The sequence below is a fragment of the Rhinoderma darwinii genome, unplaced genomic scaffold (assembly GCF_050947455.1).
Source record: "Rhinoderma darwinii isolate aRhiDar2 unplaced genomic scaffold, aRhiDar2.hap1 Scaffold_4314, whole genome shotgun sequence".
Lineage (NCBI taxonomy): Eukaryota > Metazoa > Chordata > Amphibia > Anura > Rhinodermatidae > Rhinoderma > Rhinoderma darwinii.
In genome coordinates this window covers 86,572-99,945 of record NW_027463826.1, presented here as the reverse complement: position 1 = coordinate 99,945, position 13,374 = coordinate 86,572, and the positions used below count along the sequence as shown (strand labels likewise).

Here is a 13,374-nt window from a genome sequence, read left to right as displayed (position 1 = left end):
TAATCTATTGTGAAACAAAATCTAAACGACATAATAAAAAGTCAACCGCACCACGGATTCCCAGACAGTCTCCCACACTGGTACTAGCGAGGACTTAAGCTGTGTAACTTCTGCGATCTGACGAGAGCAGGCACATTCAGCTTAGAATGGCCATTGACATTAAATGTTTTAATCCATAGTCCTCTTTAATCGATTGTGAAACAAAATCTAAACGACATAATAAAAAGTCAACCGCACCACGGATTCCCAGACAGTCTCCCACACTGGTACTAGCGAGGCCTTAAGCTGTGTAACTTCTGCGATCTGACGAGAGCAGGCACATTCGGCTTAGAATGGCCATTGACAATAAATGCTTTAATCCATAGTCCTTTTTAATCGATTGTGAAACAAAATCTAAACAACATAATAAAAAGTCAACCGCACCACGGATTCCCAGACAGTCTCCCACACTGGTACTAGCGAGGCGTTAAGCTGTGTAACTTCTGCAATCTAACGAGAGCAGGCACATTCAGCTTAGAATGGCCATTGACATTAAATGCTTTAATCCATAGTCCTTTTTAATCGATTGTGAAACAAAATCTAAACGACATAATAAAAAGTCAACCGCACCACGGATTCCCAGACAGTCTCCCACACTGGTACTAACGAGGCCTTAAGCTGCGTAACTTCTGCGATCTGACGAGAGCAGGCACATTCAGCTTAGAATGGCCATTGCCATTAAAAGCCTTAATCCATAGTCCTATTTAATCTATTGTGAAACAAAATCTAAACAACATAATAAAAAGTCAACCGCACCACGGATTCCCAGACAGTCTCCCACACTGGTATTAGCGAGGCCTTAAGCTGTGTAACTTCTGCGATCTGACGAGAGCAGGCACATTCAGCTTAGAATGGCCATTGACATTAAAAGCCTTAATCCATAGTCCTATTTAATCTATTGTGAAACAAAATCTAAACAACATAATAAAAAGTCAACCGCACCACGGATTCCCAGACAGTCTCCCACACTGGTACTAGCGAGGCCTTAAGCTGTGTAACTTCTGCGTTCTGACAAGAGCAGGCACATTCAGCTTAGAATGGCCATTGACATTAAATGCTTTAATCCATAGTCCTATTTAATCTATTGTGAAACAAAATCTAAACGACATAATAAAAAGTAAACCGCACCACGGATTCCCAGACAGTCTCCCACACTGGTACTAGCAAGGACTTAAGCTGTGTAACTTCTGCGATCTGACGAGAGCAGGTACATTCAGCTTAGAATGGACATTGACATTAAATGCTTTAATCCATAGTCCTTTTTAATTGATTGTGAAACAAAATCTAAACGACATAATAAAAAGTCAACCGCACCTCGGATTCCCAGACAGTCTCCCACACTGGTACTAGCGAGGCCTTAAGCTGTGTAATTTCTGCGTTCTGACGAGAGCAGGGACATTCAGCTTAGAATGGCCATTGACGTTAAATGCTTTAATCCATAGTCCTATTTAATCTATTGTGAAACAAAATCTAAACGACATAATAAAAAGTCAACCGCACCACGGATTCCCAGACAGTCTCCCACACTGGTACTAGCGAGGCCTTAAGCTGTGTAACTTCTGCGATCTGACGAGAGCAGGCACATTCAGCTTAGAATGGCCATTGACATTAAATGCTTTAATCCATAGTCCTTTTTAATCGATTGTGAAACAAAATCTAAACGACATAATAAAAAGTCAACCGCACCACGGATTTACAGACAGTCTCCCACACTGGTACTAGCGAGGCCTTAAGCTGTGTAACTTCTGCGATCTGACGAGAGCAGGCACATTCAGCTTAGAATGGCCATTGACATTAAATGCTTTAATCCATAGTCCTTTTTAATCGATTGTGAAACAAAATCTAAACGACATAATAAAAAGGCAACCGCACCACGGATTCCCAGACAGTCTCCCACAATGGTACTAGCGAGGCCTTAAGCTGTGTAACTTCTGCGATCTGACGAGAGCAGGGACATTCAGCTCAGAATGGCCATTGACGTTAAATGCTTTAATCCATAGTCCTATTTAATCTATTGTGAAACAAAATCTAAACGACATAATAAAAAGTCAACCGCACCACGGATTCCCAGACAGTCTCCCACACTGGTACTAGCGAGGCCTTAAGCTGTGTAACTTCTGCGATCTGACGAGAGCAGGCACATTCAGCTTAGAATGGCCTTTGACATTAAATGCTTTAATCCATAGTCCTTTTTAATCGATTGTGAAACAAAATCTAAACGACATAATAAAAAGTCAACCGCACCACGGATTCCCAGACAGTCTCCCACACTGGTACTAGCGAGGCCTTAAGCTGTGTAACTTCTGCGATCTGACGAGAGCAGGGACATTCAGCTTAGAATGGCCATTGTCATTAAATGCTTTAATCCATAGTCCTTTTTAATCGATTGTGAAACAAAATCTAAACGACATAATAAAAAGTCAACCGCACCACGGATTCCCAGACAGTCTCCCACACTGGTACTAGCGAGGCCTTAAGCTGTGTAACTTCTGCGGTCTGACGAGAGCAGGTACATTCAGCTTAGAATGGCCATTGACATTAAATGCTTTAATCCATAGTCCTTTTTAATCGATTGTGAAACAAAATCTAAACAACATAATAAAAAGTCAACCGCACCACGGATTCCCAGACAGTCTCCCACACTGGTACTAGCAAGGCCTTAAGCTGTGTAACTTCTGCGATCTGACGAGAGCAGGGACATTCAGCTTAGAATGGCCATTGCCATTAAATGCTTTAATCCATAGTCCTTTTTAATCGATTGTGAAACAAAATCTAAACGACATAATAAAAATTCAACCGCACCACAGATTCCCAGACAGTCTCCCACACTGGTACTAGCGAGGCCTTAAGCTGTGTAACTTCTGCGATCTGACGAGAGCAGGGACATTCAGCTTAGAATGGCCATTGACACTAAATGCTTTAATACATAGTCCTTTTTAATCGATTGTGAAAAAAAATCTAAACGACATAATAAAAAGTCAACCGCACCTCGGATTCCCAGACAGTCTCCCACACTGGTACTAGCGAGTCCTTAAGCTGTGTAACTTCTGCGATCTGACGAGAGCAGGGACATTCAGCTTAGAATGGTGATTGACATTAAATGCTTTAATCCATAGTCCTTTTTAATCGATTGTGAAACAAAATCTAAACGACATAATAAAAATTCAACCGCACCACGGATTCCCAGACAGTCTCCCACACTGGTACTAGCGAGGCCTTAAGCTGTGTAACTTCTGCGATCTGACGAGAGCAGGCACATTCAGCTTAGAATGGCCATTGACATTAAATGCTTTAATCCATAGTCCTTTTTAATCGATTGTGAAACAAAATCTAAACAACATAATAAAAAGTCAACCGCACCACGGATTCCCAGACAGTCTCCCACACAGGTACTAGCGAGGCCTTAAGCTGTGTAACTTCTGCGATCTACGAGAGCAGGCACATTCAGCTTAGAATGGCCATTGACATTAAAAGCCTTAATCCATAGTCCTATTTAATCTATTGTGAAACAAAATCTAAACAACATAGTAAAAAGTCAACCGCACCACGTATTCCCAGACAGTCTCCCACACTGGTACTAGCGAGGCCTTAAGCTGTGTAACTTCTGCGATCTGACGAGAGCAGGCACATTCAGCTTAGAATGGCCATTGACATTAAATACTTTAATCCATAGTCCTTTTTAATCGATTGTGAAACAAAATCTAAACGACATAATAAAAAGTCAACCGCACCACGGATTCCCAGACAGTCTCCCACACTGGTACTAGCGAGGCGTTAAGCTGTGTAACTTCTGCGATCTAACGAGAGCAGGCACATTCAGCTTAGAATGGCCATTAACAATAAAAGCCTTAATCCATAGTCCTATTTAATCTATTGTGAAACAAAATCTAAACAACATAATAAAAAGTCAACCGCACCACGGATTCCCAGACAGTCTCCCACACTGGTACTAGCGAGGCGTTAAGCTGTGTAACTTCTGCGATCTAACAAGAGCAGGGACATTCAGCTTAGAATGGCCATTGACATTAAAGGCTTTAATCCATAGTCCTTTTTAATCGATTGTGAAACAAAATCTAAACGACACAATAAAAATTCAACCGCACCACGGATTCCCAGACAGTCTCCCACACTGGTACTAGCGAGGCCTTAAGCTGCGTAACTTCTGCGATCTGACGAGAGCAGGCACATTCAGCTTAGAATGGCCATTGACATTAAATCCTTTAATCCATAGTCCTATTTAATCTATTGTGAAACAAAATCTAAACAACATAATAAAAAGTCAACCGCACCACGGATTCCCAGACAGTCTCCCACACTGGTACTAGCGAGGCCTTAAGCTGTGTAACTTCTGCGATCTAAAGAGAGCAGGCACATTCAGCTTAGAATGGCCATTGACATTAAATGCTTTAATCCATAGTACTTTTTAATCGATTGTGAAACAAAATCTAAACGACATAATAAAAAGTCAACCGCACCACGGATTCCCAGACAGTCTCCCACACTGGTACTAGCGAGGCCTTAAGCTGTGTAACTTCTGCGATCTGACGAGATCAGGGACATTCAGCTTAGAATGGCCATTGACATTAAATGCTTTAATCCATAGTCCTTTTTAATCGATTGTGAAACAAAATCTAAACGACATAATAAAAAGTCAACCGCACCACGGATTCCCAGACAGTCTCCCACACTGGTACTAGCGAGTCCTTAAGCTGTGTAACTTCTGCGATCTGACGAGAGCAGGCACATTCAGCTTAGAATGGCCATTGACGTTAAATGCTTTAATCCATAGTCCTATTTAATCTATTGTGAAACAAAATCTAAACGACTTAATAAAAAGTCAACCGCAACACGGATTCCCAGACAGTCTCCCACACTTGTACTAGCGAGGCGTTAAGCTGTGTAACTTCTGCGATCTAACGAGAGCAGGCACATTCAGCTTAGAATGGCCATTGACATTAAATGCTTTAATCCATAGTCCTTTTTAATCGATTGTGAAACAAAATCTAAATGACATAATAAAAAGTCAACCGCACCACGGATTCCCAGACAGTCTCCCACACTGGTACTAGCGAGGCCTTAAACTGTGTAACTTCTGCGATCTGACGAGAGCAGGCACATTCAGCTTAGAATGGCCATTAACATTAAAAGCCTTAATCCATAGTCCTATTTAATCTATTGTGAAACAAAATCTAAACGACATAATAAAAAGGCAACCGCACCACGGATTCCCAGACAGTCTCCCACACTGGTACTAGCGAGGCGTTAAGCTGTGTAACTTCTGCGATCTAACAAGAGCAGGGACATTCAGCTTAGAATGACCATTGACATTAAAGGATTTAATCCATAGTCCTTTTTAATCGATTGTGAAACAAAATCTAAACGACACAATAAAAATTCAACCGCACCACGGATTCCCAGACAGTCTCCCACACTGGTACTAGCGAGGCCTTAAGCTGTGTAACTTCTGCGTTCTGACCAGAGCAGGCACATTCAGCTTAGAATGGCCATTGACGTTAAATGCTTTAATCCATAGTCCTATTTAATCTATTGTGAAACAAAATCTAAACGACATAATCAAAAGTCAACCACACCACGGATTCCCAGACAGTCTCCCACACTGGTACTAGCGAGGCCTTAAGCTGTGTAACTTCTGCGATCTGACGAGAGCAGGCACATTCAGTTTAGAATGGCCATTGACATCAAATGCTTTAATCCATAGTACTTTTTAATCGATTGTGAAACAAAATCTAAACGACATAATAAAAAGTCAACCGCACCACGGATTCCCAGACAGTCTCCCACACTGGTACTAGCGAGGCCTTAAGCTGTGTAACTTCTGCGATCTGACGAGAGCAGGGACATTCAGCTTAGAATGGCCATTGACGTTAAATGCGTTAATCCATAGTCCTTTTTAATCGATTGTGAAACAAAATCTAAACGACATAATAAAAAGTCAACCGCACCACGGATTCCCAGACAGTCTCCCACACTGGTACTAGCGAGTCCTTAAGCTGTGTAACTTCTGCGATCTGACGAGAGCAGGCACATTCAGCTTAGAATGGCCATTGACGTTAAATGCTTTAATCCATAGTCCTATTTAATCTATTGTGAAACAAAATCTAAACGACTTAATAAAAAGTCAACCGCACCACGGATTCCCAGACAGTCTCCCACACTGGTACTAGCGAGGCCTTAAGCTGTGTAACTTCTGCGATCTGACGAGAGCAGGCACATTCAGCTTAGAATGGCCATTGACATTAAATGCTTTAATCCATAGTCCTTTTTAATCGATTGTGAAACAAAATCTAAACGACATAATAAAAAGTCAACCGCACCACGTATTCCCAGACAGTCTCCCACACTGGTACTAGCGAGGCCTTAAGCTGTGTGACTTCTGCGATCTGACGAGAGCAGGCACATTCAGTTTAGAATGGCCATTAACATTAAAAGCCTTAATCCATAGTCCTATTTAATCTATTGTGAAACAAAATCTAAACGACATAATAAAAATTCAACCGCACCACGGATTCCCAGACAGTCTCCCACACTGGTACTAGCGAGGCCTTAAGCTGTGTAACTTCTGCGTTCTGACCAGAGCAGGCACATTCAGCTTAGAATGGCCATTGACGTTAAATGCTTTAATCCATAGTCCTATTTAATCTATTGTGAAACAAAATCTAAACGACATAATCAAAAGTCAACCACACCACGGATTCCCAGACAGTCTCCCACACTGGAACTAGCGAGGCCTTAAGCTGTGTAACTTCTGCGATCTGACGAGAGCAGGGACATTCAGCTTAGAATGGCCATTGACATTAAGTGCTTTAATCCATAGTCCTTTTTAATCGATTGTGAAACAAAATCTAAACGACATAATAAAAAGTCAACCGCACCACGGATTCCCAGACAGTCTCCCACACTGGTACTAGCGAATCCTTAAGATGTGTAACTTCTGCGATCTGACGAGAGCAGGCACATTCAGCTTAGAATGGCCATTGACGTTAAATGCTTTAATCCATAGTCCTATTTAATCGATTGTGAAACAAAATCTAAACGACTTAATAAAAAGTCAACCGCACCACGGATTCCCAGACAGTCTCCCACACTGGTACTAGCGAGGCCTTAAGCTGTGTAACTTCTGCGATCTGACGAGAGCAGGCACATTCAGCTTAGAATGGCCATTGACATTAAATGCTTTAATCCATAGTCCTTTTTAATCGATTGTGAAACAAAATCTAAACGACATAATAAAAAGTCAACCGTACCATGGATTCCCAGACAGTCTCCCACACTGGTACTAGCGAGGCCTTAAGCTGGGTAACTTCTGCGATCTGACGAGAGCAGGCACATTCAGCTTAGAATGGCCATTGACATTAAATGCTTTAATCAATAGTCCTATTTAATCTATTGTGAAACAAAATCTAAACGACATAATAAAAAGTCAACCGCACCACGGATTCCCAGACAGTCTCCCACACTGGTACTAGCTAGGCGTTAAGCTGTGTAACTTCTGCGATCTAACGAGAGCAGGCACATTCAGCTTAGAATGGCCATTGACATTAAATGCTTTAATCCATAGTCCTTTTTAATCGATTGTGAAACAAAATCTAAACGACATAATAAAAAGTCAACCGCACCACGGATTCCCAGACAGTCTCCCACACTGGTACTAGCGAGGCCTAAAGCTGTGTAACTTCTAGCGATCTGACGAGAGCAGGCACTTTCAGCTTAGAATGGCCATTAACATTAAAAGCCTTAATCCATAGTCCTATTTAATCTATTGTGAAACAAAATCTAAACAACATAATAAAAAGTCAACCGCACCACGAATTCCCAGACAGTCTCCCACACTGGTACTAGCGAGGGCTTAAGCTGTGTAACTTCTGCGATCTGACGAGAGCAGGCACATTCAGCTTAGAATGGACATTGACATTAAAAGCCTTAATCCATAGTCCTATTTAATCTATTGTGAAACAAAATCTAAACAACATAATAAAAAGTCAACCGCACCACGGATTCCCAGACAGTCTCCCACACTGGTACTAGCGAGGCCTTAAGCTGTGTAACTTCTGCGTTCTGACCAGAGCAGGCACATTCAGCTTAGAATGGCCATTGACGTTAAATGCTTTAATCCATAGTCCTATTTAATCTATTGTGAAACAAAATCTAAACGACATAATAAAAAGTCAACCACACCACGGATTCCCAGACAGTCTCCCACACTGGTACTAGCGAGGCCTTAAGCTGTGTAACTTCTGCGATCTGACGAGAGCAGGCACATTCAGCTTAGAATGGCCATTGACATTAAATGCTTTAATCCATAGTACTTTTTAATCGATTGTGAAACAAAATCTAAACGACATAATAAAAAGTCAACCGCACCACGGATTCCCAGACAGTCTCCCACACTGGTACTAGCGAGGCCTTAAGCTGTGTAATTTCTGCGATCTGACGAGAGCAGGGACATTCAGCTTAGAATGGCCATTGACATTAAATGCTTTAATCCATAGTCCTTTTTAATCGATTGTGAAACAAAATCTAAACGACATAATAAAAAGTCAACCGCACCACGGATTCCCAGACAGTCTCCCACACTGGTACTAGCGAGGCCTTAAGCTGTGTAACTTCTGCGATCTGACGAGAGCAGGCACATTCAGCTTAGAATGGCCATTGACGTTAAATGCTTTAATCCATAGTCCTATTTAATCTATTGTGAAACAAAATCTAAACGACTTAATAAAAAGTCAACCGCACCACGGATTCCCAGACAGTCTCCCACACTGGTACTAGCGAGGCCTTAAGCTGTGTAACTTCTGCGATCTGACGAGAGCAGGCACATTCAGCTTAGAATGGCCATTGACAATAAATGATTTAATCCATAGTCCTTTTTAATCGATTGTGAAACAAAATCTAAACGACATAATAAAAAGTCAACCGCACCATGGATTCCCAGACAGTCTCCCACACTGGTACTAGCGAGGCCTTAAGCTGTGTAACTTCTGCGATCCGACGAGAGCAGGGACATTCAGCTTAGAATGGCCATTGACATTAAATGCTTTAATCCATAGTCCTTTTTAATCGATTGTGAAACAAAATCTAAACGACATAATAAAAAGTCTACCGCACCACGGATTCCCAGACAGTCTCCCACACTGGTACTAGCGAGGCCTTAAGCTGTGTAATTTCTGCGATCTGACGAGAGCAGGGACATTCAGCTTTGAATGGCTATTGACATTAAACGCTTTAATCCATAGTCCTTTTTAATCGATTGTGAAACAAAATCTAAACGACATAATAAAAAGTCAACCGCACCACGGATTCCCAGACAGTCTCCCACACTGGTACTAGCGAGGCCTTAAGCTGTGTAACTTCTGCGATCTGACGAGAGCAGGCACATTCAGCTTAGAATGGCCATTGACGTTAAATGCTTTAATCCATAGTCCTATTTAATCTATTGTGAAACAAAATCTAAACGACTTAATAAAAAGTCAACCGCACCACGGATTCCCAGACAGTCTCCCACACTGGTACTAGCGAGGCCTTAAGCTGTGTAACTTCTGCGATCTGACGAGAGCAGGCACATTCAGCTTAGAATGGCCATTGACAATAAATGCTTTAATCCATAGTCCTTTTTAATCGATTGTGAAACAAAATCTAAACGACATAATAAAAAGTCAACCGCACCATGGATTCCCAGACAGTCTCCCACACTGGTACTAGCGAGGCCTTAAGCTGTGTAACTTCTGCGATCCGACGAGAGCAGGGACATTCAGCTTAGAATGGCCATTGACATTAAATGCTTTAATCCATAGTCCTTTTTAATCGATTGTGAAACAAAATCTAAACGACATAATAAAAATTCAACCCCACCACGGATTCCCAGACAGTCTCCCACACTGGTACTAGCGAGGACTTAAGCTGTGTAACTTCTGCGATCTGACGAGAGCAGGCACATTCAGCTTAGAATGGCCATTGACGTTAAATCCTTTAATCCATAGTCCTATTTAATCTATTGTGAAACAAAATCTAAACGACATAATAAAAAGTCAACCGCACCACGGATTCCCAGCCAGTCTCCCACACTGGTACTAGCGAGGCGTTAAGCTGTGTAACTTCTGCGATCTAACGAGAGCAGGCACATTCAGCTTAGAATGGCCATTGACATTAAATGCTTTAATCCATAGTCCTTTTTAATCGATTGTGAAACAAAATCTAAACGACATAATAAAAAGTCAACCGCACCACGGATTCACAGACAGTCTCCCACACTGGTATTAGCGAGGCCTTAAGCTGTGTAACTTCTGCGATCTGACGAGAGCAGGGACATTCAGCTTAGAATGGCCATTGACATTAAACGCTTTAATCCATAGTCCTTTTTAATCGATTGTGAAACAAAATCTAAACGACATAATAAATATTCAACCGCACCACGTATTCCCAGACAGTCTCCCACACTGGTACTAGCGAGGCCTTAAGCTGTGTAACTTCTGCGATCTGACGAGAGCATGCACATTCAGCTTAGAATTGCCATTGACGTTAAATGCTTTAATCCATAGTCCTATTTAATCGATTGTGAAACAAAATCTAAACGACATAATAAAAAGTCAACCGCACCACGGATTCCCAGACAGTCTCCCACACTGGTACTAGCGAGACCTTAAGCTGTATAACTTCTGCGATCTGACGAGAGCAGGCACATTCAGCTTAGAATGGCCATTGACATTAAAAGCCTTAATCCATAGTCCTATTTAATCTATTGTGAAACAAAATCTAAACAACATAATAAAAAGGCAACCGCACCACGGATTCCCAGACAGTCTCCCACACTGGTACTAGCGAGGCCTTAAGCTGTGTAACTTCTGCGATCTGACGAGAGCAGGCACACTCAGCTTAGAATGGCCATTGACATTAAAAGCCTTAATCCATAGTCCTATTTAATCTATTGTGAAACAAAATCTAAACAACATAATAAAAAGTCAACCGCACCACGGATTCCCAGACAGTCTCCCACACTCGTACTAGCGAGGCCTTAAGCTGTGTAACTTCTGCGATCTGACGAGAGCAGGCACATTCAGCTTAGAATTGCCATTGACGTTAAATGCTTTAATCCATAGTCCTATTTAATCTATTGTGAAACAAAATCTAAACAACATAATAAAAAGTCAACCGCACCACGGATTCCCAGACAGTCTCCCACACTGGTACTAGCGAGGCGTTAAGCTGTGTAACTTCTGCGATCTAACGAGAGCAGGCACATTCAGCTTAGAATGGCCATTGACATTAAATGCTTTAATCCATAGTCCTTTTTAATCGATTGTGAAACAAAATCTAAACGACATAATAAAAAGTAAACCGCACCACGGATTCCCAGACAGTCTCCCACACTGGTACTAGCGAGGCCTTAAGCTGTGTAACTTCTGCGATCTGACGAGAGCAGGCACATTCAGCTTAGAATGGCCATTGACATTAAAGCCTTAATCCATAGTCCTATTTAATCTACTGTGAAACAAAATTTAAACAACATAATAAAAAGTCAACCGCACCACGGATTCCCAGACAGTCTCCCACACTGGTACTAGCAAGGCATTAAGCTGTGTAACTTCTGCGATCTAACGAGAGCAGGCACATTCAGCTTAGAATGGCCATTGACATTAAATGCTTTAATCCATAGTCCTTTTTAATCGATTGTGAAACAAAATCTAAACGACATAATAAAAAGTAAACCGCACCACGGATTCCCAGACAGTCTCCCACACTGGTACTAGCGAGGCCTTAAGCTGTGTAACTTCTGCGATCTGACGAGAGCAGGCACATTCAGCTTAGAATGGCCATTGACATTAAAAGCCTTAATCCATAGTCCTATTTAATCTATTGTGAAACAAAATCTAAACGACATAATAAAAAGTCAACCGCACCACGGATTCCCAGACAGTCTCCCACACTGGTACTAGCGAGGCCTTAAGCTGTGTAACTTCTGCAATCTGACGAGAGCAGGCACATTCAGCTTAGAATGGCCATTGACGTTAAATGCTTTAATCCATAGTCTTATTTAATCGATTGTGAAACAAAATCTAAACGACATAATAAAAAGTCAACCGCACCACGGATTCCCAGACAGTCTCCCACACTGGTACTAGCGAGGCCTTAAGCTGTGTAACTTCTGCGATCTGACGAGAGCAGGGACATTCAGCTTAGAATGGCCATTGACATTAAAGCCTTAATCCATAGTCCTATTTAATCTACTGTGAAACAAAATCTAAACAACATAATAAAAAGTCAACCACACCACGGATTCCCAGACAGTCTCCCACACTGGTACTAGCGAGGCCTTAAGCTGAGTAACTTCTGCGATCTGACGAGAGTAGGCACATTCAGCTTAGAATGGCCATTGACGTTAAATGCTTTAATCCATAGTCCTATTTAATCTATTGTGAAACAAAATCTAAACGACATAATAAAAAGTCAACCGCACCACGGATTCCCAGACAGTCTCCCACCCTGGTACTAGCGAGGCCTTAAGCTGTGTAACTTCTGCGATCTGACGAGAGCAGGCACATTCAGCTTAGAATGGCCATTGACATTAAATGCTTTAATCCATAGTCCTTTTTAATCGATTGTGAAACAAAATCTAAACGACATAATAAAAAGTCAACCGCACCACGGATTCCCAAACAGTCTCCCACACTGGTACTAGCGAGGCCTTAAGCTGTGTAACTTCTGCGATCTGACGAGAGCAGGCACATTCAGCTTAGAATAGCCATTGACATTAAATGCTTTAATCCATAGTCCTTTTTAATCGATTGTGAAACAAAATCTAAACGACATAATAAAAAGGCAAGCGCACCACGGATTCCCAGACAGTCTCCCACACTGGTACTAGCGAGGCCTTAAGCTGTGTAACTTCTGCGTTCTGACGAGAGCAGGCACATTCAGCTTAGAATGGCCATTGACGTTAAATGCTTTAATCCATAGTCCTATTTAATCTATTGTGAAACAAAATCTAAACGACATAATAAAAAGTCAACCGCACCACGGATTCCCAGACAGTCTCCCACACTGGTACTAGCGAGGCCTTAAGCGGTGTAACTTCTGCGATCTGACGAGAGCAGGCACATTCAGCTTAGAATGGCCATTGACATTAAATGCTTTAATTCATAGTCCTTTTTAATCGATTGTGAAACAAAATCTAAACGACATAATAAAAAGTCAACCGCACCACGGATTCCCAGACAGTCTCCCACACTGGTACTAGTGAGGCCTTAAGCTGTGTAACTTCTGCGATCTGACGAGAGCAGGGACATTCAGCTTAGAATGGCCATTGACATTAAATGCTTT

The 13,374-nt window shown here is 41.9% G+C and overlaps 66 pseudogenes; all 66 read right to left on the bottom strand.

The window, feature by feature from the left end:
- Window positions 1-39: 39 nt before the first annotated feature.
- LOC142712243 (5S ribosomal RNA) lies at window positions 40-158 on the bottom strand (annotated as a pseudogene).
- A 67-nt stretch (window positions 159-225) lies between these two features.
- On the bottom strand, window positions 226-344 carry LOC142712210 (5S ribosomal RNA; annotated as a pseudogene).
- Window positions 345-411: 67 nt separating this feature from the next.
- On the bottom strand, window positions 412-530 carry LOC142712465 (5S ribosomal RNA; annotated as a pseudogene).
- A 67-nt stretch (window positions 531-597) lies between these two features.
- LOC142712121 (5S ribosomal RNA) lies at window positions 598-716 on the bottom strand (annotated as a pseudogene).
- A 67-nt stretch (window positions 717-783) lies between these two features.
- Window positions 784-902, bottom strand: LOC142712253 (5S ribosomal RNA; annotated as a pseudogene).
- Window positions 903-969: 67 nt separating this feature from the next.
- Window positions 970-1,088, bottom strand: LOC142712183 (5S ribosomal RNA; annotated as a pseudogene).
- Window positions 1,089-1,341: 253 nt separating this feature from the next.
- Window positions 1,342-1,460, bottom strand: LOC142712223 (5S ribosomal RNA; annotated as a pseudogene).
- A 67-nt stretch (window positions 1,461-1,527) lies between these two features.
- On the bottom strand, window positions 1,528-1,646 carry LOC142712108 (5S ribosomal RNA; annotated as a pseudogene).
- A 67-nt stretch (window positions 1,647-1,713) lies between these two features.
- On the bottom strand, window positions 1,714-1,832 carry LOC142712357 (5S ribosomal RNA; annotated as a pseudogene).
- A 67-nt stretch (window positions 1,833-1,899) lies between these two features.
- LOC142712276 (5S ribosomal RNA) lies at window positions 1,900-2,018 on the bottom strand (annotated as a pseudogene).
- Window positions 2,019-2,085: 67 nt separating this feature from the next.
- Window positions 2,086-2,204, bottom strand: LOC142712252 (5S ribosomal RNA; annotated as a pseudogene).
- Window positions 2,205-2,271: 67 nt separating this feature from the next.
- On the bottom strand, window positions 2,272-2,390 carry LOC142712244 (5S ribosomal RNA; annotated as a pseudogene).
- A 67-nt stretch (window positions 2,391-2,457) lies between these two features.
- Window positions 2,458-2,576, bottom strand: LOC142712211 (5S ribosomal RNA; annotated as a pseudogene).
- Window positions 2,577-2,643: 67 nt separating this feature from the next.
- Window positions 2,644-2,762, bottom strand: LOC142712327 (5S ribosomal RNA; annotated as a pseudogene).
- Window positions 2,763-2,829: 67 nt separating this feature from the next.
- On the bottom strand, window positions 2,830-2,948 carry LOC142712329 (5S ribosomal RNA; annotated as a pseudogene).
- Window positions 2,949-3,015: 67 nt separating this feature from the next.
- On the bottom strand, window positions 3,016-3,134 carry LOC142712383 (5S ribosomal RNA; annotated as a pseudogene).
- Window positions 3,135-3,201: 67 nt separating this feature from the next.
- Window positions 3,202-3,320, bottom strand: LOC142712235 (5S ribosomal RNA; annotated as a pseudogene).
- A 67-nt stretch (window positions 3,321-3,387) lies between these two features.
- Window positions 3,388-3,505, bottom strand: LOC142712368 (5S ribosomal RNA; annotated as a pseudogene).
- Window positions 3,506-3,572: 67 nt separating this feature from the next.
- Window positions 3,573-3,691, bottom strand: LOC142712187 (5S ribosomal RNA; annotated as a pseudogene).
- A 67-nt stretch (window positions 3,692-3,758) lies between these two features.
- On the bottom strand, window positions 3,759-3,877 carry LOC142712418 (5S ribosomal RNA; annotated as a pseudogene).
- Window positions 3,878-4,130: 253 nt separating this feature from the next.
- On the bottom strand, window positions 4,131-4,249 carry LOC142712154 (5S ribosomal RNA; annotated as a pseudogene).
- A 67-nt stretch (window positions 4,250-4,316) lies between these two features.
- On the bottom strand, window positions 4,317-4,435 carry LOC142712180 (5S ribosomal RNA; annotated as a pseudogene).
- A 67-nt stretch (window positions 4,436-4,502) lies between these two features.
- Window positions 4,503-4,621, bottom strand: LOC142712266 (5S ribosomal RNA; annotated as a pseudogene).
- Window positions 4,622-4,688: 67 nt separating this feature from the next.
- Window positions 4,689-4,807, bottom strand: LOC142712317 (5S ribosomal RNA; annotated as a pseudogene).
- A 253-nt stretch (window positions 4,808-5,060) lies between these two features.
- On the bottom strand, window positions 5,061-5,179 carry LOC142712228 (5S ribosomal RNA; annotated as a pseudogene).
- Window positions 5,180-5,432: 253 nt separating this feature from the next.
- LOC142712347 (5S ribosomal RNA) lies at window positions 5,433-5,551 on the bottom strand (annotated as a pseudogene).
- A 67-nt stretch (window positions 5,552-5,618) lies between these two features.
- On the bottom strand, window positions 5,619-5,737 carry LOC142712295 (5S ribosomal RNA; annotated as a pseudogene).
- A 67-nt stretch (window positions 5,738-5,804) lies between these two features.
- Window positions 5,805-5,923, bottom strand: LOC142712143 (5S ribosomal RNA; annotated as a pseudogene).
- A 67-nt stretch (window positions 5,924-5,990) lies between these two features.
- Window positions 5,991-6,109, bottom strand: LOC142712316 (5S ribosomal RNA; annotated as a pseudogene).
- A 67-nt stretch (window positions 6,110-6,176) lies between these two features.
- LOC142712498 (5S ribosomal RNA) lies at window positions 6,177-6,295 on the bottom strand (annotated as a pseudogene).
- A 67-nt stretch (window positions 6,296-6,362) lies between these two features.
- Window positions 6,363-6,481, bottom strand: LOC142712330 (5S ribosomal RNA; annotated as a pseudogene).
- A 67-nt stretch (window positions 6,482-6,548) lies between these two features.
- LOC142712345 (5S ribosomal RNA) lies at window positions 6,549-6,667 on the bottom strand (annotated as a pseudogene).
- Window positions 6,668-6,734: 67 nt separating this feature from the next.
- Window positions 6,735-6,853, bottom strand: LOC142712378 (5S ribosomal RNA; annotated as a pseudogene).
- Window positions 6,854-7,106: 253 nt separating this feature from the next.
- LOC142712497 (5S ribosomal RNA) lies at window positions 7,107-7,225 on the bottom strand (annotated as a pseudogene).
- A 67-nt stretch (window positions 7,226-7,292) lies between these two features.
- LOC142712401 (5S ribosomal RNA) lies at window positions 7,293-7,411 on the bottom strand (annotated as a pseudogene).
- Window positions 7,412-7,478: 67 nt separating this feature from the next.
- On the bottom strand, window positions 7,479-7,597 carry LOC142712471 (5S ribosomal RNA; annotated as a pseudogene).
- A 67-nt stretch (window positions 7,598-7,664) lies between these two features.
- LOC142712427 (5S ribosomal RNA) lies at window positions 7,665-7,784 on the bottom strand (annotated as a pseudogene).
- Window positions 7,785-7,851: 67 nt separating this feature from the next.
- LOC142712397 (5S ribosomal RNA) lies at window positions 7,852-7,970 on the bottom strand (annotated as a pseudogene).
- A 67-nt stretch (window positions 7,971-8,037) lies between these two features.
- On the bottom strand, window positions 8,038-8,156 carry LOC142712239 (5S ribosomal RNA; annotated as a pseudogene).
- A 67-nt stretch (window positions 8,157-8,223) lies between these two features.
- LOC142712162 (5S ribosomal RNA) lies at window positions 8,224-8,342 on the bottom strand (annotated as a pseudogene).
- Window positions 8,343-8,409: 67 nt separating this feature from the next.
- On the bottom strand, window positions 8,410-8,528 carry LOC142712130 (5S ribosomal RNA; annotated as a pseudogene).
- Window positions 8,529-8,595: 67 nt separating this feature from the next.
- On the bottom strand, window positions 8,596-8,714 carry LOC142712496 (5S ribosomal RNA; annotated as a pseudogene).
- Window positions 8,715-8,781: 67 nt separating this feature from the next.
- On the bottom strand, window positions 8,782-8,900 carry LOC142712495 (5S ribosomal RNA; annotated as a pseudogene).
- A 67-nt stretch (window positions 8,901-8,967) lies between these two features.
- LOC142712362 (5S ribosomal RNA) lies at window positions 8,968-9,086 on the bottom strand (annotated as a pseudogene).
- Window positions 9,087-9,153: 67 nt separating this feature from the next.
- On the bottom strand, window positions 9,154-9,272 carry LOC142712350 (5S ribosomal RNA; annotated as a pseudogene).
- Window positions 9,273-9,339: 67 nt separating this feature from the next.
- On the bottom strand, window positions 9,340-9,458 carry LOC142712494 (5S ribosomal RNA; annotated as a pseudogene).
- Window positions 9,459-9,525: 67 nt separating this feature from the next.
- On the bottom strand, window positions 9,526-9,644 carry LOC142712491 (5S ribosomal RNA; annotated as a pseudogene).
- A 67-nt stretch (window positions 9,645-9,711) lies between these two features.
- LOC142712361 (5S ribosomal RNA) lies at window positions 9,712-9,830 on the bottom strand (annotated as a pseudogene).
- Window positions 9,831-10,083: 253 nt separating this feature from the next.
- On the bottom strand, window positions 10,084-10,202 carry LOC142712412 (5S ribosomal RNA; annotated as a pseudogene).
- Window positions 10,203-10,269: 67 nt separating this feature from the next.
- On the bottom strand, window positions 10,270-10,388 carry LOC142712399 (5S ribosomal RNA; annotated as a pseudogene).
- Window positions 10,389-10,455: 67 nt separating this feature from the next.
- LOC142712433 (5S ribosomal RNA) lies at window positions 10,456-10,574 on the bottom strand (annotated as a pseudogene).
- A 67-nt stretch (window positions 10,575-10,641) lies between these two features.
- LOC142712214 (5S ribosomal RNA) lies at window positions 10,642-10,760 on the bottom strand (annotated as a pseudogene).
- A 67-nt stretch (window positions 10,761-10,827) lies between these two features.
- Window positions 10,828-10,946, bottom strand: LOC142712271 (5S ribosomal RNA; annotated as a pseudogene).
- Window positions 10,947-11,013: 67 nt separating this feature from the next.
- On the bottom strand, window positions 11,014-11,132 carry LOC142712294 (5S ribosomal RNA; annotated as a pseudogene).
- Window positions 11,133-11,199: 67 nt separating this feature from the next.
- On the bottom strand, window positions 11,200-11,318 carry LOC142712355 (5S ribosomal RNA; annotated as a pseudogene).
- Window positions 11,319-11,385: 67 nt separating this feature from the next.
- On the bottom strand, window positions 11,386-11,504 carry LOC142712202 (5S ribosomal RNA; annotated as a pseudogene).
- A 66-nt stretch (window positions 11,505-11,570) lies between these two features.
- Window positions 11,571-11,689, bottom strand: LOC142712400 (5S ribosomal RNA; annotated as a pseudogene).
- A 67-nt stretch (window positions 11,690-11,756) lies between these two features.
- Window positions 11,757-11,875, bottom strand: LOC142712201 (5S ribosomal RNA; annotated as a pseudogene).
- Window positions 11,876-11,942: 67 nt separating this feature from the next.
- Window positions 11,943-12,061, bottom strand: LOC142712231 (5S ribosomal RNA; annotated as a pseudogene).
- Window positions 12,062-12,128: 67 nt separating this feature from the next.
- Window positions 12,129-12,247, bottom strand: LOC142712142 (5S ribosomal RNA; annotated as a pseudogene).
- A 66-nt stretch (window positions 12,248-12,313) lies between these two features.
- On the bottom strand, window positions 12,314-12,432 carry LOC142712413 (5S ribosomal RNA; annotated as a pseudogene).
- Window positions 12,433-12,499: 67 nt separating this feature from the next.
- LOC142712230 (5S ribosomal RNA) lies at window positions 12,500-12,618 on the bottom strand (annotated as a pseudogene).
- Window positions 12,619-12,685: 67 nt separating this feature from the next.
- On the bottom strand, window positions 12,686-12,804 carry LOC142712177 (5S ribosomal RNA; annotated as a pseudogene).
- A 68-nt stretch (window positions 12,805-12,872) lies between these two features.
- On the bottom strand, window positions 12,873-12,990 carry LOC142712443 (5S ribosomal RNA; annotated as a pseudogene).
- Window positions 12,991-13,057: 67 nt separating this feature from the next.
- LOC142712247 (5S ribosomal RNA) lies at window positions 13,058-13,176 on the bottom strand (annotated as a pseudogene).
- Window positions 13,177-13,243: 67 nt separating this feature from the next.
- LOC142712158 (5S ribosomal RNA) lies at window positions 13,244-13,362 on the bottom strand (annotated as a pseudogene).
- Between the last annotated feature and the right edge of the window lie 12 nt (window positions 13,363-13,374).